Here is a 25937-nt window from a genome sequence, read left to right as displayed (position 1 = left end):
ATCAGCTTTCCTTTTACGGCTTCATTCGTGATTTTCACCTTCCAGGGAGAGTGAAAAAAAAAAATGGAAAAAAATTTTAAAAATGACTTCCTGGGATGGAGGCTGTATCACCTTGCCTCTCACTTTCCTCTCTGTGGACTCCAGCACTCTCTCGTGGAAGCCTTCCTGGTGTCTAACCCACATCCCTCAAGCTGCCGTGTAGCCTCCTTCCCCCGGGGCTGGCCTCCAATGGTTTCCCCAAGGATCCACTCGGGGTGGAGGTTCTGGAAAACCGCCTGGAACCTCTGGACGGGACGAGCTCTTGGTGGAGGGTGACGGTGGCGTCTTGCCCCCTCTCTTGCTCTGTGAGTCCTGAAGGAGTAAGTACCCTAGGTGCTAAGACCTCCCAGGAAGAAAGGAAGCCTCTGTCGAGCAGCTTCCAGGAGACAGCAGCGTGGGGGCATTGGCTTTTGAACATTTTGATTTCAACTCACTGCAAGAAATGCATTTTCATCACCATTTTCCAACAACGCACACACATACACACCTGAAACCCAAGCTTCATGAAAGCAGCCTTCCATGACTGTGTGAACCGCTGTTTTTTTTCTTTTTAAAAACTCTCTCTCCACTTTATTCTATTAAACAGTTGTGCTCAGGGTCCCCCACACTGATTTCACACCCCACGAGTGGGTAACAACCTGTAGGCTGAGCAACGTGGATTTAAGTGAACAGGAACGCAGGCTCTGGGGACACATTCGTCTGTGCCTTGTTGCTATTTGGAAAGCAAACACAAAGATCCTGAACTCGCAGGGCTGCTGTGAGGGCTAGGAATAAAGCGGGAAGGCGCCTGGGGTTCAGTGAGGGCGCAAGGAACAGGGTCCTGTTGTTCTTGCTCCACGGATGTGCCCATTATGGGGTTAGGGGAGGTGGGCCGTCACCTCTGGCCTGTGATTTGGGGGTGCCATCTATGGCTGTGTTTCTCCACCCAGTAGGATCTCACTGTCTTGCGTTAGATAGTCATTCCTTTAGACTGAGCATCACCCTGCCCAGCTTGGGTCCTCCTCTGTGTAAATTACCCTGGTGCAGGTTGTGACTTGGGTCCCCAATACTTTGGACAAATGAGTTTGTCAGACTCTCCCAGCCCTGAGGGATAAGAGGGACGGAAAATGGGGGCAGGGGTTGGGGGAGAGAGAACGTGTCTAGAATGTGGGCCTTACGAAGTTGGTGGGGGGGACTTTCCTAGTGGTCCAGTGGTTAAGAGTCTGCCTTCCAATGCAGGAGATGGCGGTTCAGTTCCTGGAAGGGGAAGTAAGATCCCACGGGCTGCAACTAAGACCCGACACAGCCAAATAAACATTTTAAAAGAAGAAGAAGTTGATGGGAGACCTGGAAGGTCTTTCCAGACAGCTGGACATAACCCCTAGCCTGTGCCCGCCCCGCCCCGCCTCGCCCTGCCCACCAGCCCCCGTCTCCCTCAAACAGGCGTGGGCCTGGCCTCCCCGCCCACAAGCTGAGTTGTGGGATCAGTCCCTTGGTTTCCCGGAGCGCCAGTTTCCCCTCTGCGGTGCTGTGGCTGAACTCCCGGCTTCACTAAGGAGATTTCAGTGAAACGCTGCCTGTAAAGTATCTCACATCACTGCTGGCACACAGCAGGACCCAATGCGTCTTAGTTTCCTCTTTCCAACTCATCTTCCCTCCCGACACACTCCCTCAAAACCAGCTCTTGGGAACAGATCTGCCTTGCGAGGCGTGGGCTCCCCATCGCTGGAGGAATCTCCCCCCAAAAGGCTGGAGAGCTAACAGCCATGGTAGAAGAGACTGGGACAGTTCCGATTTGGGGCACTGAAGAGGTGCTTTATACGTGTCTGTGGAATAAATAGTCGTGATTCCTGTATTGGGAAGGAGGTTTTTCTAGAACACTGCTGAAACTTGGCTCCACGTTAGAATCCCTGGGGAATTTCAAACACATGGCTGCCTGGACCTCAGCACCATGGATTCTGACTTAACTGTCCTGAAATGCAGTATGGGCATTAGTATTTTTAAAGGTTTTCCAGGCGATTCCATGCGCAGCGCCACATTTGAGAACAGGAACACCAAGTTTCCTTCTAAGTCCAAGATGGTAAGTACGTGTTATAAGGTCGTTTACACTCTAGTATAAATTTCAGTCAAAGGTATTTCATGCACTATGTGATATACATGATTTGTGGCTTAATAAGCAGTTTTAAAAATGTGATCTCAGAGTTCAGCCGCATTTTCTTTATAAGAAGCAGACAGTGTTCAGACGAGTCAGTGAAGCCTTACTGCTGAGGGCGGATGGTCCAGCGGCATCCACATAAGTGGGGCAAGTGGGTTCACTAAGCCCACCCTGGATGCAGAAACTTCTGGGACTTCAGAATTAAAACAGGAACCTCCAGTTCGCGGGGAGAGGCCTAGCCCCCGACTCAGGGAGTCCCAGTCTGATGCGGGAGGCACAGCCGGTGCTCCCAGGAGGACCCTAGTCTAGAGAGAGCCATCGTGGTCCCAGCTCCCCCCAGTGTTTTCCAGCTTACAGCATGCTTTTCTCATCCTCAGCAAGTGATTGGTCTAATGAGGTGGCAGCCCTTCCACTCTTGGGGAACTCGCTGTAGAATTCCCTCCAGGATTCCCAGGCCGATGGAAGACGTGATTCCAGAGTGTCCTTAGGGAGTTGATGCCTCCCACAGTCCCCGCCCTCTGCTGTCTGAGCAGGGGCCAGGGAGACCTAGTCCCTGTTCCCTGGGAACCCCTGGGGCTACTGTGGGAGCCAGCAGCTCCACGGTCCTTTCGCACACCCAGCTGTAATCATCTCCTTGGTTGTTTGTCTCCTTCCCTGGAACATGCGTTCCTAATGGGCAGGGACTCTGTGTTCCCTTTCTCTGGATCCCCAGAAGGTTTGCTGACTGACTGATGGACCAACTCAGTAAATGAATGAGTGAACTGGTCTGCCGGGGGCGTTGCATTCAGACCCTCACGGTGGCAATGCCCCCGCTCCTTTGGACGGCCTTGAAGCCCTCCTGCCCCGTCCTGAGAGCCCCGGAGTTTCTGAAGAGGATTGCACACACCCTGTGCAGCTGCAGGCTGTCCCAGCAGCCTTGTGAAAACATGCCCGAGACCAGGGGCGGCCTGGGGCCCACGGGGAGGCCTGAGAACAGGGGTGCCAGGCACTTTCTGGGGACTCGTGCGGAACCCAAGAATGGGAGGGGTGTCGGGGGCATCACCTCTCCTCTCATGGCGGGAGGGAGCATGCCTGTCCTCTCCTCTCTGTGCAGAAAACCACACCTAGGAGGAGCTGGAAGGAAAGGCGTCCAAATAGAGCAGCAGTTGTCCTGGGAAGGCATGGGCGTGGGGGTTACATGACTGTTCTCTGCAGTTTCCGAGATTCCTAGGCCTGGTCTTGATAATGAAATGAAAACTGCAGACTTTCCCTGGTTGTCCTTCCATGGCCCTTCCTGTCCCCTCAGGCTTAATTTCTTGAGATTCACAGGAACTTATTCCAGCCGCTGCCAGCGAGCTGCCTGGTTGGCATGAGCTTTTCCGGGGTGGGGGTGGGGAGTCCATGCCTTTCCCTGTTTGCTGGCACAGGGTCCAGGCCGGGACTCGGCCCAAGAGAGCCTCAGGGGTTGCCTAATAAATGTCTCTATCTGATTGCTCCTCCCAAGGAGGGCTACAGCGATTCCAGTCTGCTGAGATCCTGGTGAAAGGAAAAGAGGGCAAAAGCCTCCCGCCCATTCTCATCTTGCAGATCTTCTCACCAGCAAAGTGGGTTTGGGCTTGTGTCTCCACTGGGCCCCAGGATCTGTCTCTACTTCATCGATTCATTCATCGCGCGCGCGCGCGCGCGCGTGTGTGTGTGTGTGTGTGTGTGTGTGTGTGTGTGGCTGCATCAGGTCTTGCTGTGGCATGCAGGCTCTTTCAGGATCTTTCGCTGTAGCACCTGGGCTCCTCTGACGCCCTGCGAGGGCTCCAGAGCGCACAGGCTCAGAGGTTGCGGCGCGGGCTTAGCTGCCCCAGGGTGTGTGGGATCTTACTTTCCCAACCAGGGATCGAGCCCACGGCCCTGCATTGGCAGGCGGATTCTTAACCACTGGACCACGGGGGAGGAGCCCATTCATTCTTTCATTTTCCCGTGTGTTCAGGGTCTGACCATGCTCATCAGATCTGCAGTGATGACCCAGTGTAACCACAGCCAGTTCTTGCCTGGCCTTCCACACTGGTTTTCTGGTCTTGCCTCCTTGGACTGTTCTCTCCCAGAAGAATTTGGCATATACCTCCGCCTCTGTGCCAGGTCCCATTCAAGGCCAAATATTAGATCAAAAACCTCCGGCTTGAAGGAATGCATTATATGGGTCAGGAAGAGAGATGGGCAGACAGGTAATCCAGGTGCAACGTGTTTAGTAAAGTTGGAATAGGAGAGCAGGGGCTGAGCCTGCCAGCGTCTGCTGGGTGCTCAGGAGAACTGGCCTGGGGAGGGAGGGGCCAGGACAGTCTGGACCGGGGGCCTCAGTGCTGGTGGGCTGTTCTCAGGGCCCCGCCACCCTGGGCCATTCTCCCGTCTTCCCCTCTCCTCCCACCCCTTGCCTTCTCCCAGGCCCACTGTCCCAGGTCATCAGGTGTGGGCAAAGCGAGAAGGGGGATTCTCAGCTGGCCGTATGGGTGAAGGCCCGCTGTGTCCTGAAACTCGGAGCTGAAGTCAGACGTAGGGGCTCACTGGGGAGCCTCAGTGACCCCGGCGGCATTGTCGTCTCGATCTCATCCCGGCTGCGTCGCCGGCGGTCGATGTGATTGTCCACGATGACGCTGCAGGCAGGACCTCAGCGTCCCAGTGGAACGGGTCCCTTGTCCTTCTCCACCCCCTCTCCTGCTGCCCCCAGGCTAAGGGAGCAGGTCCAGGACCCGCTGAGAGATGAAACGCATTAGCTCTCTGCAGAAGTAGCTGAGAGATCCTTCACCGTGAGATGACCTGCTTCCCAGGAGGATCTGTTTGTCCTTCAGAGTAGAAATAAATAGAAACTGACTCTCATACCCGACGGCGGGCTCCAGCTCCCAGAAGGCACTGCCTGAGCAGTCTGTGCTCAGTGGTGGTCTTGCGCTCTGGGGAGGGGTCTGGAAACCCTGGTTGATGTGACCTGAGTCGGGACAAAGTTGGACATGGCCACAGTACAGCAGGGAGGGGCCTGCGATGGTGGCCAAGCCTCTCGGCTCCTGGCAGCTACCTGTTGGCAGAGCCTAACATTTAGCCGGATTTTGGCTCACAGTTGGAAGGACGTGGGGTTGGCAAGAGAACCCAGGAGTCCTGATCCAAGTTCTCCTTTCTTCTTTTTGTTTTTTTAACTTCTGGGCCTCACCTCATGGTGCATGAGGGGCTTCCCTGGTGGCTCAGTGGTAAAGAATCCGCCTGCCCGTGCAGAAGACACAGGCTCCATCCCTGGGTCAGGAAGATCCGCCGGAGGAGGGCATGGCAACCCACTCCAGTACTCTCACCTGGAGAATCCCATGGACAGAGGAGCCTGGTGGGCTGCAGTCCATGGGGTTGCAAGGAGCCGGACACGACTGAGCGACTGAGCTTGCACTCACGCACACGCGCATGGCATGTGAGATCTTAGTGCTTCGACCAGGAATCAGCCCGCACCCCCCGCGTGGGACCCCCAGGAGAGTCACGGCCCAGGCTATACTGGGGGTGTCCCACCCTGAGCAGGTCTTTAGGGAAACGAGGTGGTGGGAAGCCCCGCCTGCTGCCCTGGGACCCCCACGAGGCCAGGCCTCGGGTCTACCAAGTGCTTGGCCTTGGACTGAGTGGGCCCTGACTGCCTGGGAGGTGTCTGGGCTTGTGATGGGGTCTCGCCAGAGAGGTCTGAAAACAGGAAGGCCTGTGCTATGATCAGGGTCCAGTGCAAAGTGAGAACGTGGGCCCCTCTCCCGAAGGTACTAAGAAGGTCAGCACGACAGGTGCAGACCATGATTCCAGGCATGGGCCCTGTGCACACTTCCCACGCCCCAAACCCACTGTCTTCCTTTCTCGGGGCTGCTGGAGCGAAGTCCCACAAGCCAGGTGGCTCTCAGTAGCAGACCCATGTCGTCTCCCCGTCTGGAGGCTGAATGTGCCGAGGGTCGGTTCCTTCCAGGGCTCCAGGGGAGTGTCTGCCCCAGGCCTTGCTCCCAGCTCCTGAGGTCTGGCTGGCAGTCCGGGGCTCCCCTGGGCTTGGCGTGGCTGCACCCTGGTCTCTGCCTTTGCACGCTGTCCTCTCCCTGAGGGTCTCTGGGCCGTCTTTCTCTGAGTGGGCTGGTTTCTGTGTTGGTGTCCCCTCTTGAGAGGACCCCCGGTCGTGTTGGGTTAGGGCCCACCCTAACCACCCCATTCTAACTTCATTACCTCTGTCAACACCCTGCTTTCAAAGACGGGCGCGTTCTGAGATACCGAGGGTTAGGACTTCAAATGTTTGGGGGGAAGGTGCAATTCTGCTGATAACTTTGGCCCGGCCGGGAGGCTGCCTCTGGTCCGGCTCAGCTGGTGGGGTTAACTGACTGGTCTGTGCCTGGCTTCCCCCGGACGTGTGAAGGGGCCCTGGGGTGAACTCCCTGTCCCCACGGAACCTCCTTGTGGGAGACAGGGTGGCCCTCAGGTCCTGGCGGCTGGTGGCCTCTGCTTAGCCTTAGGGGGGCTGGAGGATCCCTCTTGGGGGACAGAGACCCTGTCTGTCCCCCAGCTCTGCCTGTGGGGGCCCAGTCGTCACTTGACGGCCACCAGGTCCCTGCCTGCTGTGATGTCCCCCCTTCCAATCCTGTGAGGGGGCTCTGGGAAGGGACCACTGACCTGTCCATGCAGGACTGGGCCCAGCACGGTCACTCACCAGCATCAGGTCCCTCCTCTTCCCCAAGTCAGGCCTCCAGGACCTGCCTCGGGGCTCTGCTGGGATCTCTGGCGACCTTGCATCTCAGGCCCCCAGCAGAGCCTGGAATGCCGTGGAACTCGAGAGGCAGCAGCTTGGAGCCCTGGTCTTGGGTATAATGCCTTGGTGGGAAAGCGGATGTCTGCCTTGGAGGACCAGAGGGCTTGCAAACGCCCCCCGCCTCTGGAAGGGGCTGATGCATGTGGGGTGTGACAGGTTGGGGGGTGGCGAGAGGATAACCCGAAGGGGAGCTGGTGGCGCGGGCGCGGGAGGAGGGCTGGGTTCAGGGCCTGTCAGCGGCACACACCTGGGGCTCTTGTTTTTGGCGCAAACCAGGGATGGCGTCATCCATTCTTTCCGAATGATCATTAATTACGGCCGAGAAGAAGTGCCAGGTCTGGGGTTTGAGCCTTTTCCCCTCCTATTTCTTTTCTTTCTCTTAATGAGTGTGATGGGATCAGCAGAGACCTGAGAGGAAAGCTCTTCCCTTTTTAGGGCAAGGCGGCTCCCCTTGGCTGACTCACCCGCCCCGCTTTCTGGCCCCCAAGCCTGCACCTTGCCTGTTAAAACCGTCCCGGGCACCGCCCCTCCCGAGAAGGGCGGCCCCCACCTTCGTGTTTGCGGGGCTGAGTCAGCAGTGAAGTCACCCCTTGGCTCGGTTCTCAGACAAGCGCCTTCTTGCCTGGGCTGCTCTGCACTCTGGCACGCGGCTCCCCCCGGCTGGCGCGTGGGCCGGGGGCCAGGCCCCTGGGCCAGTGGTCAGTGATCGGAGCCGGCCTGGGTCCGTCTGCCCGCCCCCGCCCACTTTCATTTGCCCCTGACCCAGCCACTGTTGGCCAAAGGGTGCCCCTGGGCCGAGCGCGGCGTGGGCAGCGGGGTCTGAAGATGGGCAGCCCCCGTGCTTGCAGGGCTGGGAGAAAGGTGCACACGGATTCCCACTCCCTGGACTGTTTGTGCCTGACTCTGTGGGTACGCTGAGGGGGCAGCCCCAGACTGCCCTGGCGGTCAGGGACGGTGATGCTGGAAACGAGTCTGGGAGGCCGTGTTAGAAGCCGCCAGAAAAGGGCGGGGGGCACACAATCAGCGGGAACAGCATCACTCAGAGGGAGCAGCGTGTGTGGAGGCTCAGAGGCACGTTTGTGGGGGCCAGAGCAGTTTGTGGGATGGAAGGGACGATGGGGGAGGGGTGCGACCGGGGCGGCAGGGCGCTCTTTGTCACACCAACGAGCTCAACCCAGGACACTGGGGTCCACGGAAGGATCAGAAGCCAGGGAGTGGTGTGACCCTGCGGGAGGGCAGGGATGGACAGAGCGTGCAGACGGTTGGCAGCTGGCGCGATCGTCCAGGGGAGGCAAAGGGCTCTGAACCAGTATGGTGGCTGTTGAGTCGCTCAGTCATGCCTGACTCTGTGACCGCGTGGACTGCAGCATGCCAGGCTCCTCTGTCCATGGGACTCTCCAGGCCAGAATATTAGAGTGGGTTGCCAGGCCCTCCTCCAGGGGATCTCCCTGACCCAAGGATCAAACCCAGGTCTCCTGCATTGCAGGCAGACTCTTTACCATCTTAGTCACCAGGGAAGCCCCCTGGACCCCTTTTCCAGACTACAGTTATTGGAGCATCTTAGGTTGCATGGAGGACCCCCCTCTCCTGCCCTCCAGGACCACCAAGTCTGCTGGGCATCCAGCGCCCACCTGGAGAGTGAGGAGCTGCGTCTGCAGGAGGTTCTCCTGCAGGGCAGATGGCTGGTGACCGGCCGAGCCAGCGTCTCCTGCCTGAAGACCGTCCGGATGCTCCACTGAGGGCCGCTGTATCGCCTGCCTTCGGCCCCCAGCGCGGGCTCCCTGCTCCCCGCAACTGCGTCTGCTGTGAGATCAGCCCTGGGGTCAGAGCAGGCACCTGCCTGTGCTTCCCTTTCTCTGCTCCACCAGCCCTTGCTGCAAAGAAGCGGGACAAATACGTGATAAAATCATCAGCAAGAAGTGGTTCTCTGTGTCTGCTGTAGGCGCGGTGCTTTGGACCCAGGGCACCGAGAGCCTTCCCCTTATAGCCTTTTTCATCTCTTAATAAAGCAAGCAAGGATTTGGAGGCTGTAACCCATCTGCTCTCAATAGATATACTGAAGAGCTTGTCAGGCTCACAGTGAGCGGTGTGACATGGCCACAATCGTCACGTCCGCCACCCGCGTTCAGCAGCATGGACTTAGACCCACATTATTTTGTCAAATGGAAAAGCCGGTTACTAAAGAGTATGCAGAACGCAGTCCTATTTTGGCAAAATATGCACAGTATGCATGGAGAAAGGCATGGCAACCCGCTCCAGCGTTCTTACCTGGAGAATCCCGTGGACGGAGGAGCCTGGCGGGCTGTAATCCATGGGGTTGCAGGGAGTCGTACACGCCTGAGTGACTAATGCACACACACGATACACACGCCCAAAAGGAGCCTAGCGAGAAACACACCAGAATGCTGCTGGCCGTGGTTGCTTCCGGATGGGGGTTTAAGGTGATTTCCAGCTTCTCCTCTGTAACTTTGTTGCTTATCTACAATCAGCGTTTTTGTACAGCCCGTGAGCTGAGAAGGACTCTTTAGAGAGAATTAAAAGCAAACCAAATCAGAAAGACTATGCTGTGGAGAGCATAGGTGGGCTGCCACACCTAAATTATTTAGGGCCCTTTACGGGAAAAGTTCACCAGCTTCTGGTCTAGGGAAAAAAAAAAAAAATTAACACGCGCATGTTATTACCTCTATCTTAAGAAAAGCAGCAGAGGTTTTCCTTTTCGGAAGGTAGTAAATTTCCCCTTTAGCAAGCAGATACATCTCAATTCATTTCTTTCTGTTCAACAACACATCTGAGGAGCAGGCGCCAGGCTGGGCTCGTCCTTCCCTTTCTTATTTATTTCTTACTTTTGGCTGCGTTGGGTCTTCACCGCGGCACAGGCCTTTCTCTAGTTGGGGTGAGCGGGCTTCTCTTGATGCAGACCGCAGGCTTCTCCTGCGTGGCTTCTCTGGGCGGCACAGGCTCTAGGCGGGCAGGCTTCAGGAGTTACGGCTCCTGGGCTCTAGAGCACGGGCTCAGTAGCTGGGGGTCGTGGGCTTAGCATGTGGGATCTCCCCGGACCAGGGAGGGAACCCGTGTCTCCTGCATCGGAAGATAGATTCTTTACTGCTCAGCCACCAGGGAAGCACCCCCTCCCTCCTTCCCTTTCTTCTTCTTCTTTCTCTGCTCCCTCTCTTCCATCTCCCAACTTTTCCTGAGCACCTTCTATGTGCCAGAGGCTCCCAGTGGGGAGACAGGCCTGGGGGTCAAGTCGCCACGACCCGCTGGCCTGAGCCACAGTGCAGCTGTGGGCCTCCCGGGGCTGGGGGCACTGGCTTTGCCAGGGAGGGTGAAGGGTGCTTCGAGGAGAACTTAGCTGGGGGTCTCCTAAGATCACCCAGGAGCCAGGACAGGCCCCCAGAAGGGTGATTCAAAACACCAGGCTGCCTTGGGCAGAGTCCCCTGGATTGAGGTGACCACGGGTGGCTTGGGGACGAAGAAAAAGCTGGTTTGGGGATTTCAAGAGTCAAAGGTCAACATCCTTGGACAACAGAAGTAGAATCTTGAAGAGGCAGGAGACATGCTCGGCCAAAGGGCAGATGAGATGGGGCCTGGAAAGGCAGTTTGGAGAAGCAGAAGGGTGGAGGATGAACCTGGGGAGCCGCCTGCAGGTGCCAGGCGAGAAGCTGGGCTTCGTCGTGGAGTGGGGGGAGCCCCCAAGGGGCTGAGGAGCGAGGCCAGATGCGGGCAGCCCCACGAGGGCCGGGGGGCCTGGGGCAGGGCCGGAGGCTGTCTCAGTCACGCCCGGCTCCCGGCCCAGCCTGCTTCCTGCCTCCGCTCCTGGGGGCCCACACCCCCCTCCGCCCTCTCTCCCATCAGCTAGCTCGGTCAAACCAGTAGAGGGATTGGGAAACGACTATGTGGGGCAGGGGTGGGACGGCGCGGGGACACCCCTTCCTTCCTCTTAGTCACTCGTCTAACTTTCAGCACATCTTTGTAGCCTTAGTCACCCCTGAGACGATCCTGTCTGTCCTTGCTGCCAGGGGAACTGAGGCAGTGAGCCAGCTTTCCACCTGCTGCCCCCGTCCGGGTTCCAAGGTTTAGGGGATAAGCCCAACAAGCCGGCCAGGCCCAGCCTCACTGCACGGGGACATCTGAACAGCTCTTGGCTCTTGGTACCGGACTAGATGTGGTGAGGGGCTCGGGTGCTGTGTGCCTTTGAGTAAGTCACTCGCCCTCTCTGGGCCTTAGTGGCCTTATCCTTAAACAGGGTGATGCAATCACTTACCATACGATGCCCACAGATGACAGAGGAGGCTTGCGGTAAACATTCCTCCCCTCCTTTGTGGGCTTATAAGGCAACTGTGTGAAGCACAGGCTCTGCCCTCGGGGGGTTACTCCTGCCACGGAGGAAGCGACTCTGAGACAATTAGATGCGGTAAAGGAGCCGAATGACTCCCCAAGACATTGCCCTGCCCTAGGACGCAGCAGCCCGTACCCCAGGCCCCTGTGCTTCCTTTTGGCATCGCTCACACGGGCTCCGCCCAGCTCCCCGCACACGCCAGGTCCTGCCGCAGGGCCTTTGCACAGGTGGTCTCCCTCCCCGACCCCACCGAGACTGATCAGTGTCTGGGAGGGTGGTCACCACAGCTGCCCTCAGAATTTAGAATAGAGATGCCCCCAACCTGTTTGTTTTTTTTTTTTTTTTGATTATTATTAAGAGGAGCAATGCTCCGTTTTTCTTACTTATTTACTGGCCACTCTGTGTGTTCCCGTTGCTGCACGCAGCCTTCTTTAGCTGCAGCGTGTGGGCTGCTCTCTGGTTGTGGCACATGGGCTTAGTTGCCCCCCCAACCCCCTGATACGTGGAATCTTCCCTGGCCAGGGATCGAACCCATGTCCCCTGCATTGGCAGGTGGATTCTCAACCACTGGACCGCCAGGGAAGTCCCCAACTCAGTTTTTGCAACACCCTGTGGAGACTAATGATTCTGAGAGGTATCAGGGAACTCTCTAGGCAAGGTTACGTTTTAATACTTTAAGGAAAAGAGAAATGAGAGCCGCTGGCACTTGGGTGAGCAGGAAGAGGAGGGAGAATGCCAGCCTGACGTCCCCGCTGTCCCAGCTCTGAGGATGCCCCGTGCTCCCCTGGAGGGCTCCCCTTTTCCGGAAAGGCTGATGCTTCTCTGCCCCGCGCGTCTGCGGATCTTGGAGCTCCGGTGAAGCCTCGCCGCATTGCTTTGAAATGACGGAGTCACATGCCTTTCTGCCCCACTGAACGGGCACCGTCTCCATGGCAGCTCATCTTCTCAGCCAACCTTGTCCAGGAAGCTGGCGATTTATAGCACACGAATGTCAACCCAGACGTGACGATGGGTCAGAGCATTGCTGCTGGTTCCCACAGTTCTTCATTCCATCACAAATTTCTTGTCTTCTGTTTTCTCACAGGCTTACTGAGGTTATAATTTGCATTCCATACATTTCACCCACTTTGCGCACACAGTGCAATGAATTTCGGTCCGTGTACGCATCCACACCCCCAGCTGAGGTTTAGCACACTTCCGGCACTGCCCGAATCCCCTTGTACCTCTTTGTGGGGCATCTCCAGCCCCAGGACACCACTGATGTGATTTCTGTCCCTGTAGTTTTGCTTTTCTTTGCGATCCCATGGATTGTAGCCTACCAGGTTCCTCCATCCGTGGAATTTTCCAGGCCACAGTCCTGGAGTGAGCTGCCATTTCCTTCTCCAGGTCAGACACCTTACCTGAGAAGCCCCTTTCATAGCAATTCGTATCAATGAAATCAGACAGTGTGTGGTCTTTGTTGTCTGGCTTTCTTTGCTGACTATAACATTTTTGAGGTTCAGAGATTTTTTTTCCCCCTTTTTAAAAGAACTTTATTTTATATTGAAGTACGACAGAGGATGAGATGATTGGATGGTTGGATGGCATCACCAACTCAGTGGACATGAGCGAGCTCCGGGAGTTGGTGATGGACAGGGAAGCCTGGCGTGCTGCAGTCCATGGGGTCGCAAAGAGTCGGACACGGCTGAGCGACTGAACTGACTGAAGTACAGTTGATTGACAAGATTGTGTTAGTTTCAGGTATATTGAAAAGTGATTCCATTATACGTATACCTGTATCTATTTTTCAAATTCTTTTCCCATTTAGGTTATTACAGAGTATTGAGCCGAATTACTTATGACAGGCAGTAGATCCTTGTTGGTTATCTATTTTTAAATGTAGCAGTATGCACATGTCAATCCCAAACTCCCAGTCTATTCTTACTTCCCCAACCATAAATTCATTCTCTAAGTCTATGCATCTGTTTCTGTTTTGTAAATAAGTTTCATTTTTATAATTTTTCAGTTCTGCGAGTAAGTGATATCATATGATATTTGTCTTTCTCTAGCTTACTTCACTTAGGATGATAATCTCTAGGTCCATTCATGTTGCTGCAAATGGCATTATTTCACTATTTTATGGCTGAATAGTATTCCATTGTATACATGTACAGCATCTTGTTTATCCATTCATTTGTTGATGGATATTTAGGTTGTTTTTGTGTCTTGGTTGTTGTGAATAGTGCTGCTATGAACACAGGGATGCGTGCATCTTTTTGAATTCCAGTTTTGTCTGGTTGTGTGCCCAGGAGTAGGATTTATGGATCACATGGTAGTTCTATTTTTTGTGTTTTGAGGAGCCTTCATACTGTTTTCCATAGCAGCTGCACCAACTTACATCCCCACCAGCAGTGAGGAGGGCTCCCTGTTCCCCACACCCTCTCCAGCACTTGTTGTTTACAGACTTTTAAATTATGGCCATTCTGACCATGTCAGGTAGTACCCCATTCTAGTTTTGATCTGCATTTTTCTAATAATTAGCGATGTGGAGCAAGTTTTCATGTGCCCATTGGCTATCTGTATATCTTCTGTGGAGAAATGTCTGTTTAGGTCTTCTTCCCATTTTTTGATTGGGCTGTTTGTTTTTCTGTTATTGAGTTGCATGTGCTGTTTGTATATTTTGGAAATTACACCCATGTCGGGCCCATCATTGGCAAATGTTTTCTCCCATGCTGTGGGTTTTCTGTTTGTTTTGTTTATGGTTTCCTTTGCTGAGCAAAAGCTTGTATGCTTGATTAAGTCCCATTTGTTTATTTTTATTTCTACTTCCTGGGAGACTGACCTAAGGAAACACTGGTAGAATTTATGTCATGGACTGTTTTGCATCTGAGCTCCTGTAGGAGTTTCATGGTGTCATGTCACATGTTTAAGTCTTTAAGCCATTTGAGCTTGTTTTTATGTATGATATGAGGGTGTGTTCTAACCTCGTTGATTTACATGCGGTTGTCCAACTTTCCCAACACCATTTGTTGAAGAGACTGTCTTTTTCCCATTGTGTACCCTTGACTCCTTTGTCAAAGATTAATTGTCCATAGATGTGTGGGTTTATTTTTGGATTCTTTGTTCTGTTCCATTTATTCATATCTCTGTTTTTGTGCCAATACCACGCTGTTTTGATTACTGCGGTTTTGTAGCATTTTCTGAAGTCTAGGAGGATTATGCCTCTTGCTTTGTTTTTTCTCCTCAGGATTGCTTTGGCAATTCTGGATCTTTTATGATGCTATATAAATTTTAGGATAACTTGTTCTAGTTGTGTGAAAAATATTAAGGGTAATTTGATCAGTTCAGTTCAGTTCAGTCGCTCAGTCATGTCTGACTCTTTGCAACCGCATGGACTGCAGCACACCAGGCCTCTCTGTCCATCACCAACTCCTGGAGCTTGCTCAAGTTCATGTCCATTGAGTCAGTAATGCCATCCAACCATCTCATCCTCTGTCCTTCCCTTCTCATCCTGCCTTCCATCTTTCCCAGCATCAGGGTCTTTTCAAATGAGTCAGTTCTTCACATCAGGTGGCCAAAGAATTGGAGTTTCAGCTTCAGCATCAGTCCTTCCAGTGAATATTCAGGACTGATTTCCTTTAGGATGGACTGGTTGGATCTCCTTGCACTTCAAGGGACTCTCAAGAGTCTTCTCCAACACCATAGTTCAAAAGCATCAATTCTTTGGCGCTCAGCTTTCTTTATAGTCCAACTCTCACATCCATACATGACCACTGGAAAAACCACAGCTTTGACTAGACAGACCTTTGTCAGCAAAGTGATGTCTCTGCTTTTTAATATGCTGTCTAGGTTGGTCATAACTTTTCTTCCAAAGAGCAAGCGTCTTTTAATTTCATGGCTGCTGTCACCATCTGCAGTGATTTTGGAGCCCAAGAAAAGAAAGTCTGTCACTGTTTCCATTGTTTCCCCATCTATTTGCCATGAAGTGATGGATCATGAAGTAATTTGATCAGTATCATGTTAAATGTAGTATGGCCATTTTAACATTATTAATTCTTCCAATCCAAGAGCTTGGGCTACCGTTTCATCTCTTTGAATCACTTTCAATTTCCTTTATTAATATTTTTTAGTTCTCAGTATATAAGTCTTCCATCTCCTTGGCAAGGTTTATTCTAAGTATTTTTTGTGCAATTTGAAAAGGTATTTTTTTTACATCCCCTTTCTGGTATTTCATTGTTAGTGTAAAGAAGTGCAACCGATTTCTGTATGTGAATCTTATATCCTACTGCCTTGCTGAATTTATTTATTGGTTCTAGTGATTTTGTGTGGAGTCCTTAGGGTTTTCTCGATACAGTTTCATGCCATCTACATACAACGATGATTTTACCTCTTCACTTCCAATTTGCATACCTTTTATTTCATCTTCTGTCTAATTGCCGTGGCTAGGATTTCCAGTGGGCTTCCCAGGCGGCTCAGTGGTAAAGAATCTGCCTGCCAATGAAGGAGATGCAGGTTCCATCCCTGGGCTGGGAAGATCCCCTGGAGCAAGAAGTGGCAACCCACTCCAGTATTCTTGCCTGGAAAATTCCATGGACAGGGGAACCCGGCGGGCTGTAGTCCATGGGGTCACAAAGAGCTGGACGCAGCTGAGCACATATGCACACATGCACGCGTGCACAGACTTCCGATGCTGTGTTGAATAGACGTAGTGAGAGTGGGTATCCACGTCTTGTTCCAGATTTTAGCAGGAAGGCTTTTAGCTTTTCACTCTCCAGTACCAAATTGGTTGTAGGTTTGTCATAAATAGCTTTTACTATGTTGAGATATGCTCCCTCCAAAATTTCCTCTGTACCCACCAACAAATCTTTTTAAATGCATGATTTTAACTGTCTTTTAGATATATTTTTGTAGGTTTTTAATGATTTCTCTAGGCATTGCAATATGCATATTTTGCCTTATCACAATCTAATTCAAATTAACAATGGCTAACTTTCACCAAATTTGTAGCACTGCAGTTCAACAACCTTTCTCTGTGCTATTGTTATCGTAGATATTATATCTATATGGGTTTCCCAGGTGGCTCAGTGGTAAAGAATCTGCCTGCTAATGCAGGAGATGCAGGTTCGATCCCTGGGTCAGGAAGATCCCTTGGAGGAGGAAATGGCAACCCAGTCCAGTATTCTTGCCTGGGAAATCCCATGGACAGAGGAGCCTGGTGGGCTACAGTCTGTGGGGTTGCAAAGAGTTGGACACAACCAAGCCCGTGTGTGTGTGCACATGTGCGCACTCACACACACACATCTATATGTGTTATAAACCTAGCTACACAGTGTAATAATTTTTACCTTAAACAGTTATATATCTTTGAAAGAAATTAGTGAGACAAAAGAAAGAATGCATCACACCGTTACCAGCTGCAGTGCTCTTAATTCCAACGTGTGTATTTGGATTATTTCACGTACCATTTCCCTTTAGTTAGATGTTTTTATTGCTTTCCTTTAGTTTTTAATACAATGCAGATCTTCTAGGAACAAATTCGTTCAGTATTTATCTGTAAATGTCTTTATTTCGCCCTAATTTGAAGGATAGTTTATGTATAGAGAATTCTTTGTTGACAAGATTTCTCTTTCAGCACTGTGAATATGTCATTCCGATGTTTTCTGGCCTCCATTATTTCTGGTGAGAACTCAGCTGCCTGTCATATCATTGTTTCTCAATATGTGGTGTGTCTTTTTTCTCTTGCTACTTTCCTTGTTTTTTTCCATTTATTTTTATTAGTTGGAGGCTAATTACTTTACAATATTGTAGTCATTTTTGCCATACACTGACATGAATCAGCCATGGATTTACATGTGTTCCCCATCCTGAACCTCCCTCCTACCTCCCTCCCCACCCCATCCCTCTGGGTCTTCCCAGCGCACCAGCCCCGAGCACTTGTCTCATGCATCCAACCTGGGCTGGTGATCTGTTTCACCATCAGCAGATGAATGGATAAAGAAGCTATGGTACATATACACAATGGAATATTACTCAGCCATTAAAAAGAATTCATTTGAATCAGTTCTAATGAGATGGATGAAACTGGAGCCCATTATACAGAGTGAAGTAAGCCAGAAAGATAAGCACCAATACAGTATACTAACGCACGTATGTGGAATCTCTTGCTACTTTCAAGGTTTTATCTTTGTCTCTGAGCAGTTTGACTGTGATGTATGTGATTCTCTATAAGTTTTTCCTTCTTGTTGATATTCTTGGATCTTTTGGCCAACGTATTTCACCAAACTTATGAAGATTTGGGCCATTACACTTTGAATATTTTTCTCTCCTCGTATCTGTTTTCTCTCCTGAGGCTCTAGTGAAACATTTGTTGCCGTGCTTGATATTGTTCTAAAGATTTCTGAGACTCTGTTGATGTTTCCTCAATCTTTCCCCACAAGCTGTGTTTTTCAGTTTGGAGAATTTCTACTGATTTATCTTCCAAGTTCATTGCTTCTTTCTTCCATTATCTCACATTTCATATGGAGCCCATCTGGTGTATTTAAACATTTTTCTCCAGTTACTGTACTTTTTAGCTCTAGAATTTCTATTTGATTTTAAACTTCTTTTTAGTTCTATGTTCAGTTTCTATTTGCTCACTCTCACTTAGTATATTTTTCTTTACTTTTTTGAATACATATTCTTGCAATTCTTTGAACATATTTATATTATTTTTTAGCTTTTGAAAATCTGTTAATATACTCAACATCCAGGTCCACTTTGAATCAGTTTCTAGTGACTGCTTCCCTGCCCCGGCCCCTCCCCGCCCGCCCCCGATATGGGTCACCTTTCCTGTTTCTTTGCCTGTATTTATGGTAATTTTTGGTTGAAAACCTGATGTTGTAGATAATACACTGTGGCAACTCTGGATTTTTTTGTTTTTCTGAAGTTGTTGGTTTTTCTGTTTTCGTAGGCAATTAACTTGCCTGGACCCAAGCTGTAACCTCTGTCTCTCCCACAGTATGATCCTGCTAATCTTTTTCTCATTTTCATTTTTTTTTTTCTATTTTAGCTTGGCTCCCTAGGGCCCTTCCCTATGTCTGAGTAGTTCAAGGTCAGCCAGTGAGGGGGCATAGGTTATGCTCGGACGCCTCGAGCCAGTAAGGGTTTAATCTTTTGCAACCTGAGCTCTGGATGGGTTGAGGAGCTCATTCAAAGTTTCCAGTTTCAGGCAGGCTAAGAAGAAGAGGGAGGAAGTTTTCAAGTGTCCTAGGGTTTCCATTTTCTCTGGGTTATCCCACGTTTATGCTTAGCTGAGTATTCGGCTGAAGATGTGTGAAGAATTTGTGCCCTCTGCGGTGTATTAGGGTTCACCAGAGAAACAGAGAAGTGGGATATACAGATATAAATATAGATAAAGAGAAGATTTAATCTAGGAGTTGGCTCACCCCAGAACAGCGGCTGAGAAGTCCCACAGTCTGTCATCTGCAACCTGGAGAACCAGGAAAGCCAGTGTGATTCAGCCCAAGTCTGAAGGCCTGAGAATCAGGGGGCGAATGGTTGAAGTCCTGGTCTCAGTCCAAAGGCCTAAGAACAAGGGATGCTGATGTCTGAGGCCCGAAGATGGACATCCCAGCTCAAGCTCAGAGAGCGAGCTCCCTCTTCCTCTGCCTTTTTGTTCCATTCAGGCCCCCAAAGGACCGGATGGCGCCCACCTGCATTGGCAGGGGTTATCTTCTTTACTTAGTCTACCGACTCTCTTCTGGAAACACTCACATAGACACATTCAGAAATAATGGTTTACTAGCTATCCAGTGTGAAAAGGCAAAAAGATATGACACCAGAAGAATAGCCCCCCAGGTTGAAAGGAGTCCAGGATGCTGCTCGGGGAAGAGCATAGAGCACGTACTAACAGCTCCAGAAGGAATGAAGCGGAGGGGCCCAAGCAGCTGGGTCGCAGCGGAAACCACGCTCAGCTGTGCGCGTGTCTGGTGGTGAAAGTAAAGTCCGACGCTATAAAGAACAATGTTGCATAGGAACCTGGAATGTTAGAGCCACGAATCAAGGTAAATTGGATGTGATCAAGCAGGAGATGGCAAGAGTGGATATGAACATCTTAGGAATCAGTGAGCTAAAATGGATCAGAATGAGTGAAATTTAATTACTGATACTGAAGCGGAAGCTCCAATACTGTGGCCACCTGTTGTGAAAAGCTGACTCACTGGGAAAGACCCTGACACTGGGAAAGATTGAAGGCACAAGGAGGACGGGCGGCAGAGGATGAGATGGTTGGATGGCGTCACCGACTCGATGGACATGAATCTGCGCAAACTCCGGGAGACAGTGAAGGACAGGGGAACCTGTGTGCTACAGTCCGTGAGGTTGCGAAGAGTCGGACACGGCTTAGCAGCTGAACAGCGACAAGCTATCCGGGTGTCCCTTAGCCCAGTCAAGTTGAAATAAAGTAATCATCGCACATGACTGTCTCATTTTCAGATCCCCCTGTAAAACAGGCCACCCTTGAACCTTGCCCACCATCTTTGCCCAATGAAGCTGTGGGTTTTTGTTGCCCTTGCTTGGAGAGATCTGGCCTCCCCAGGCATAAAGGCCAAAAATTCAGTTCCTGGCCTTTGTAAGCAGTCTTTCCTGAATAATGATTTTCCAAGTTGTTACCTGCCTCTGGTCATTTTCCAGTACTCTGTTAGAAGAATGATTTTGTCTAGTTTTATATTTGTTTTCTGTGAAGAAAAATTGCTCTATCTTCTCATGAAGACATCATTAGAAATCTTGCCCTTTGTAATTTTGCAGGACTGCATTTTATTATACAGCTCACCAAGTTTAAACATTTAGAAAATAAGATAACTTTCTCAAATCACTCATAATCTATTGCCAGAGATAGTTATTGGTAACATTATAGATATACCCTTTTATATCTTTTCAGCGGTATACATTTTAAAATGGAATAATTTGATATATACTTTAATTATGGTAAGATGCACATAACACAAAGTTTTCCATTTTAACCATTTTTAAGCATACAGTTCTGCGGCATTAAGTACATTCACATTTTTGTGCAACCATCACCATAACCTACCTCTAGAAATTTGTCATCTTCCCCAACTGTAACCGCGTATACAGGGAACCCTCTGGCAGTCCAGGGGTTAGCATCTTCCCTGCCGAGTCCTGGGTTCAACCCCTTGTTGGGGAACTAAGATGTCACACACCACCGACTCGGCCATAAAACCCCACACGAAACAAAAGCAACTGTGTCCCCGCTCAACAATAGCTCTCCATCTCTTCCTCCCTCGTTTAGATGCCATCCTACTTTCTGACTGAATTTTACCACTCCGGCTATCTAAGTGGGATCCTGCAGTATTCGTCCTTTGTCACCAGCTCATTTCACTTAGCATGATGTCCTCGAGGTTCATTCACACTGTAGATGTGTTGGAATTCCCACCCTGTTTAGGCTGATAAGGTTCCACTGTTTCGTTGTTCGTTGTTGTTCAGTGGCTGAGTCGTGTCCGGCTCTTTGCGACCCCACGGACTGCCCCGCGCCGGGCTTCCTGTCCTTCTCGGCCTCCCGGAGCGTGCTCAGACTCACGTCCGCTGAGTCGGTGACGCCGTCCCACCATCTCCGCTGTGTGTCTGACAGCATTTGCTCGTCCCTTCGTCCTGGATTGTTTCACATTGGCGTTGTTTCTACTTCTGGCTGTTGTGAATAATGCTGCTGTGAATACGGGTACGCATATATAAGTTCCATTTCTTTTGGATATATACCCAAAGAGGAATTGCTGGATCACATGATCGTCTGGTTGACTTTTTGAAGAATTGCTGTAATGTTTTCCACAGCAGCTGTACCAGCAACGTACAAGGGTTCCAATTTCTCTGCATCCTCGCCAACACTTGTTATCTTTAGTTTTTCGTAATATCCGAATGAGTGTGCAGTGGTATCTCCTTTCAGTTTTGACTGGAATTTCCCCAATAACGAGTGATGTTGAGCACTCTCCTTGTGCTTATTGACCTCTTGTATGTCTTCTTTGGAGACATAGCTATTTAAGTTCCTTGTCCATTGAAAAACCAGGCTGACTTTTTGCTGTCGTTGCTGTTGATATGTAGGGGTTATTTATTCATTTTAAACAGAGGTGTCACTGATATACAACATTAATTAGTTTTAGTTGTGCAATATAATGATTTGATATTTTTATACATTGTGATGATCACCACAGTAAGTCTAGTTAACATCTGTCACCTTATATGGTCACAGATATTTTTCGTGTGATGAGAGCTTTTTACTCTCTTAGCAATTTTCAAATCTGCATACAGTGTTATTAGTAAGAGTCATCATGCTGTACATAACATCCCCATGGCTTTTCCACTTTATAACCTGGAAATTTGTGCTTTTTGACCCATCTCACTCATTTATCCCATCTTCTACCCCCACCTCTGGCAACCACCAGTCTGTTCAATCTATGAGTTTCTTTTTTTGTTTCTGTTTTAGATTCCACGTATACATGATATCATATGGCATTTCTTTCTCTGACTTATTTTGCTTAGCATAATGCCCTCGAGGTCCATTCATGTTGCAAATGGCAAGATTTCATTCTTTTTCAGGGCTGTATGATATTCCACCCCATACCACATTTTCTTTATTCATCCACTGATGGACACTTAAGTTGTTTCCATTTATTGACTACTGTGAATAATGCTACAGTGAATGTGGAGGTACATTTATCTTTTCAAGTTAGTGTTTTAATTTTCTCCAGATAAATACCCAGAAGTGAGATTGCTGGATCATATGGTAGTTCTATTTTTAATTTTATGATATATAATACTTCATAATATTTTCTATAATGGCTACACCAATTTACATTCCCAGCAACAGTACATGAAGGTTCCCTTTTCTCCACATCCTTGCAGACACTTGCTATTTCTTGCCTTTTTGTTTATGACCATTCTAACAGGTGTGAGGTGATATCTCATTGTGATTTTGATTTGCATTTCCCTGATGATTATTGATGTTGAGCATCTTTTCATGTACCTATTGGTTGTCTGTATGTCTTCTTTGGAAAAATATCTATTCGGTTCCTCTTCCCATTTTTAAATTGGATTGTTTGCTTTTTTGCTATTGAGTTGCATGAGTTCTTCATATATTTTAGATATTAACTTCTTATCAGATATATGACTTACAAATATTTTCTCCCATACAGTAGGTTACCTTTTCATTTGTTGATGATTTCCTTTTTTTAAAAAAAAGTTTAAAAAGTTTTAAATTTACCGGCTGCGCTGGGTTTTCCCTGCTGGGCACAGACTTTCCGTGGTCGCAGCCAGCGGGGGCTTCTCTAGCTGCGGTCGAGGGCTGCTCGCTGCGGAGCACGGGCGCTGGGCTCAGGGCTCCGTACTTGTGGTTCACAGGCGTGGTTGCCTCTCGGCACGCGGAATCCTCCCAGAGCAGTGCTCGAACCCATGTCCCCTGCGTTGGCAGGTGGATTCTTAACCACTAGACCGCCAGGGAAATCCTGATGATTTCCTCTGAGAGGCTTTTATTTTTGGCTTCTGTTGCTTTTGGAGTCAGTTTTTAAAAAAATCATCACCCAGACCTATGTCAAGGAGCTTCCTGAGGAGCTCTTTGTATATTCTGGATATTAATCCCTTATTAAATATATAGTTTGGAGACATTTTCTTCCATTCTTTGTATTGTCTTTCTACTCTGATAATAGTGTTCGTTGATGTGGGGAAGTTTTTAATTTTCATTAAGTTCAACTTCTCCATTTTTCTCTTTTGTTGCCTGTGCTTTTGGTGTCATATCCAAGCAATCAGCGCTGAATCCCACGCTGTGAAGGTTCCCCCTGATTTTCTTGCAAGACTCTAGCAGTTTGAGCTCTGACATTTAGAGCTTTGATCCATTTTCAGTTAATTTTAGTGTATATAGTGTACAGGGTAAGGGAAGGATTCAACCTAATCAATCAATTATTTTGCACGTGGATATACCCAGTTTTCCCAATACCATTTGCTGAAAAGACCATACTTTTCTTATTGGATGGTTCTGACACTTTCGTTCAAAATTATTTACCCATATATGCAAGGATTTATTTGGGGGCTCTCTAATCTTTCTGTTGGTCTGTATATTTGCCTTTATGCCAGCATCATGCTATTGATTACTGTAGCTTTGAAACCAGGGAGCATGAGACCTACAACTTTGTACTTCTTTTTCAAGACTCTTTTGGCTACTATGGATCTCAAGAGTTCATGTGAACTTCAGGATAGATTTTTCTGTTTCTGCAAAAAAATGTTGTTTGGATTTTGATAGGAATTGTGTTGAACCTGTAGATGATATGCACTGTTTTTAAACTATCTTTTTTCAATGAAATGTTTTGAGTATATGGACAGTACACCAGGAACATCTTTATGTTCATAACTTACTTCGACAATATCATTTGAAGGGCCGCGTAGTATTCTATGCGTGGAGACATTCGAATCTGCTGAGTTACACTCTGTGCGGTGTTTTCTTGGTCACTCAGCTGTGTCCAGCTCTTTGCGACCCCACAGACTGTAACCCTCTGTCCACGGGGATTCTCCAAGCAAGAACACTGGAGTGGGTTTTCATGCCCTCCTCCAGGGGATCTTCCCAACCCAGGGATCAAACCCAGGTCTCCCACATTGCAGGTGGATTTTTTACCATCTGAGCCACCAGGGAAGCCCCAGTCACAGTCTATTGTTTGGTATTTAGGCTATTTCCCATTTTTTATTCTCTAAAGAATGCATGATAATGTACCATTATCTTTTCAAATATGGACTTTTTCTGGAGAGGGTGGTCATCATTGAGTTTTTTTTTTTTTTCATTTATTTTTATTAGTTGGAGGCTAATTACTTTACAATATTGAAGTGGGTTTTGTCATACATTGACATGAATCAGCCATGGAGTTACATGTATTCCCCATCCCGATCCCCCCTCCCACCTCCCTCTCCACCCGATCCCTCTGGGTCTTCCCAGTGCACCAGCCCCAAGCACTTGTCTCATGCATCCAACCTGGGCTGGTGATCTGTTTCACCCTAGATAATATACATGTTTCAATGCTGTTCTCTCGAAACATCCCACCCTCGCCTTCTCCCACAGACTCCAAAAGTCTGTTCTGTACATCTGTGTCTCTTTTTCTGTTTTGCATATAGGGTTATCATTACCATCTTTCTAAATTCCATATATATGCGTTAATATACTGTATTGGTCTTTATCTTTCTGGCTTACTTCACTCTGTATAATGGGCTCCAGTTTCATCCATCTCATTAGAACTGATTCAAATGAATTCTTTTTAACGGCTAAGTAATATTCCATGGTGTATATGTACCACGGCTTCCTTATCCATTCTTCTGCTGATGGGCATCTAGGTTGCTTCCATGTCCTGGCTATTATAAACAGTGCTGCGATGAACATTGGGGTGCACGTGTCTCTTTCAGTTCTGGTTTCCTCGGTGTGTATGCCCAGGAGTGGGATTGCTGGGTCGTATGGCAGTTCTATTTCCAGTTTTTAAAGGAATCTCCACACTGTTCTCCATAGTGGCTGTACTGTTTGCATTCCCACCAACAGTGTAAGAGGGTTCCCTTTTCTCCACACCCTCTCCAGCATTTATTGCTTGTAGACTTTTGGATAGCAGCCATCCTGACTGGCGTGTAATGGTACCTCATTGTGGTTTTGATTTGCATTTCTCTGATAATGAGTGATGTTGAGCATCTTTTCATGTGTTTGTTAGCCATCTGTATGTCTTCTTTGGAGAGTTTTAACTATAGAGAGAACATTGACCTGGGAAAGAACCTTAAAAACTATTTTCTTGGAACCTCTCCATTTTTTAGAAGTCTTTCTTGATTTTGTCAAATATTGCTTCTGTTTTGCATTTTGGTTTTTTGGCCATGAGGCGTGTGGGATCTTCCCAACCAGGGGTCGAACCTGCAGCCCCTGCCTTGGGAAGTGAAGCCGTAACAACTGGACCATGAGGGAAGTCCCAGGACCCCTCCATTTTACAAGTGAGAATGAAAGGTTCCCAAAGCATCAGTGGTTTGTGAATGCTCAGACACTTAGCTATGGCTGGGCTTGAACCCTGACTCCATCACTAGCAAGCTAGATGAGTTTGAAAGTGTTAGCCTGCCAGGCTCTTCTGTCCACGGGGTTCTCCAGGCAAGAATACTGTAGTGGGTAGCCATTCCCTTCTCCAGGGAATGTTCCCAACCCAGGGATTGAACCCTAGTCTCCTGAATTGTAGGCAGATTCTTTACCATCTGAGCCTCCAGGGAAACCCCTAGATGAGTTTAGGTAACTCCCTTAATCTTCCTTCATGGATAAAATGGGAGTAACAAAAAAAAAAAAGAGAGAGAGAGAGAGAAAGAAACAATACTCAGCTTATAGGGCAAATGAATTAGCTCAGAGCCCAGTATAAGTTACACATTCGATAAACACTTCTCCCACTTGTTATCCCCAGGATGCCTGAAATTAGAACTCAGATCTTTCTTAATCTAGTCTTGCTATTACTACAGCAGAGACTGGAGATACTTTTTAACATTTTCTGGCCGAGTGGCTTTCGGAATCTTAGTCTCCCTCACCAGCAGTCTCACCCGAACCCCCTGGAGTGAAAGCGTGGAGTCTTAACCACTGGACCCCCAGGGCAGTCCCCTGAGACACTTTTTCATTCCAAAGTCTCATTGGAAAGAAA

At 49.1% G+C, this 25937-nt stretch overlaps 1 long non-coding RNA gene across 2 annotated transcripts; it reads right to left on the bottom strand.

Annotated features, from left to right (window-relative positions):
- Positions 1-4383: 4383 nt before the first annotated feature.
- On the bottom strand, positions 4384-9824 carry LOC122698897. 2 transcript variants are annotated; one of them, XR_006342449.1, is made up of 4 exons: positions 9626-9824; positions 9213-9326; positions 8576-8818; positions 4384-5123 (listed from the first exon to the last, which is right to left on the bottom strand). It is a non-coding gene; the product is annotated as an uncharacterized LOC122698897 (long non-coding RNA). The 2 variants fall into 2 exon arrangements; XR_006342450.1 differs by lacking the exon at positions 4384-5123 and adding an exon at positions 7197-7352.
- Between the last annotated feature and the right edge of the window lie 16113 nt (positions 9825-25937).

This window comes from Cervus elaphus, chromosome 8 (genome assembly GCF_910594005.1).
Source record: "Cervus elaphus chromosome 8, mCerEla1.1, whole genome shotgun sequence".
Lineage (NCBI taxonomy): Eukaryota > Metazoa > Chordata > Mammalia > Artiodactyla > Cervidae > Cervus > Cervus elaphus.
This window is presented reverse-complemented; position numbering and strand designations above follow the sequence as displayed.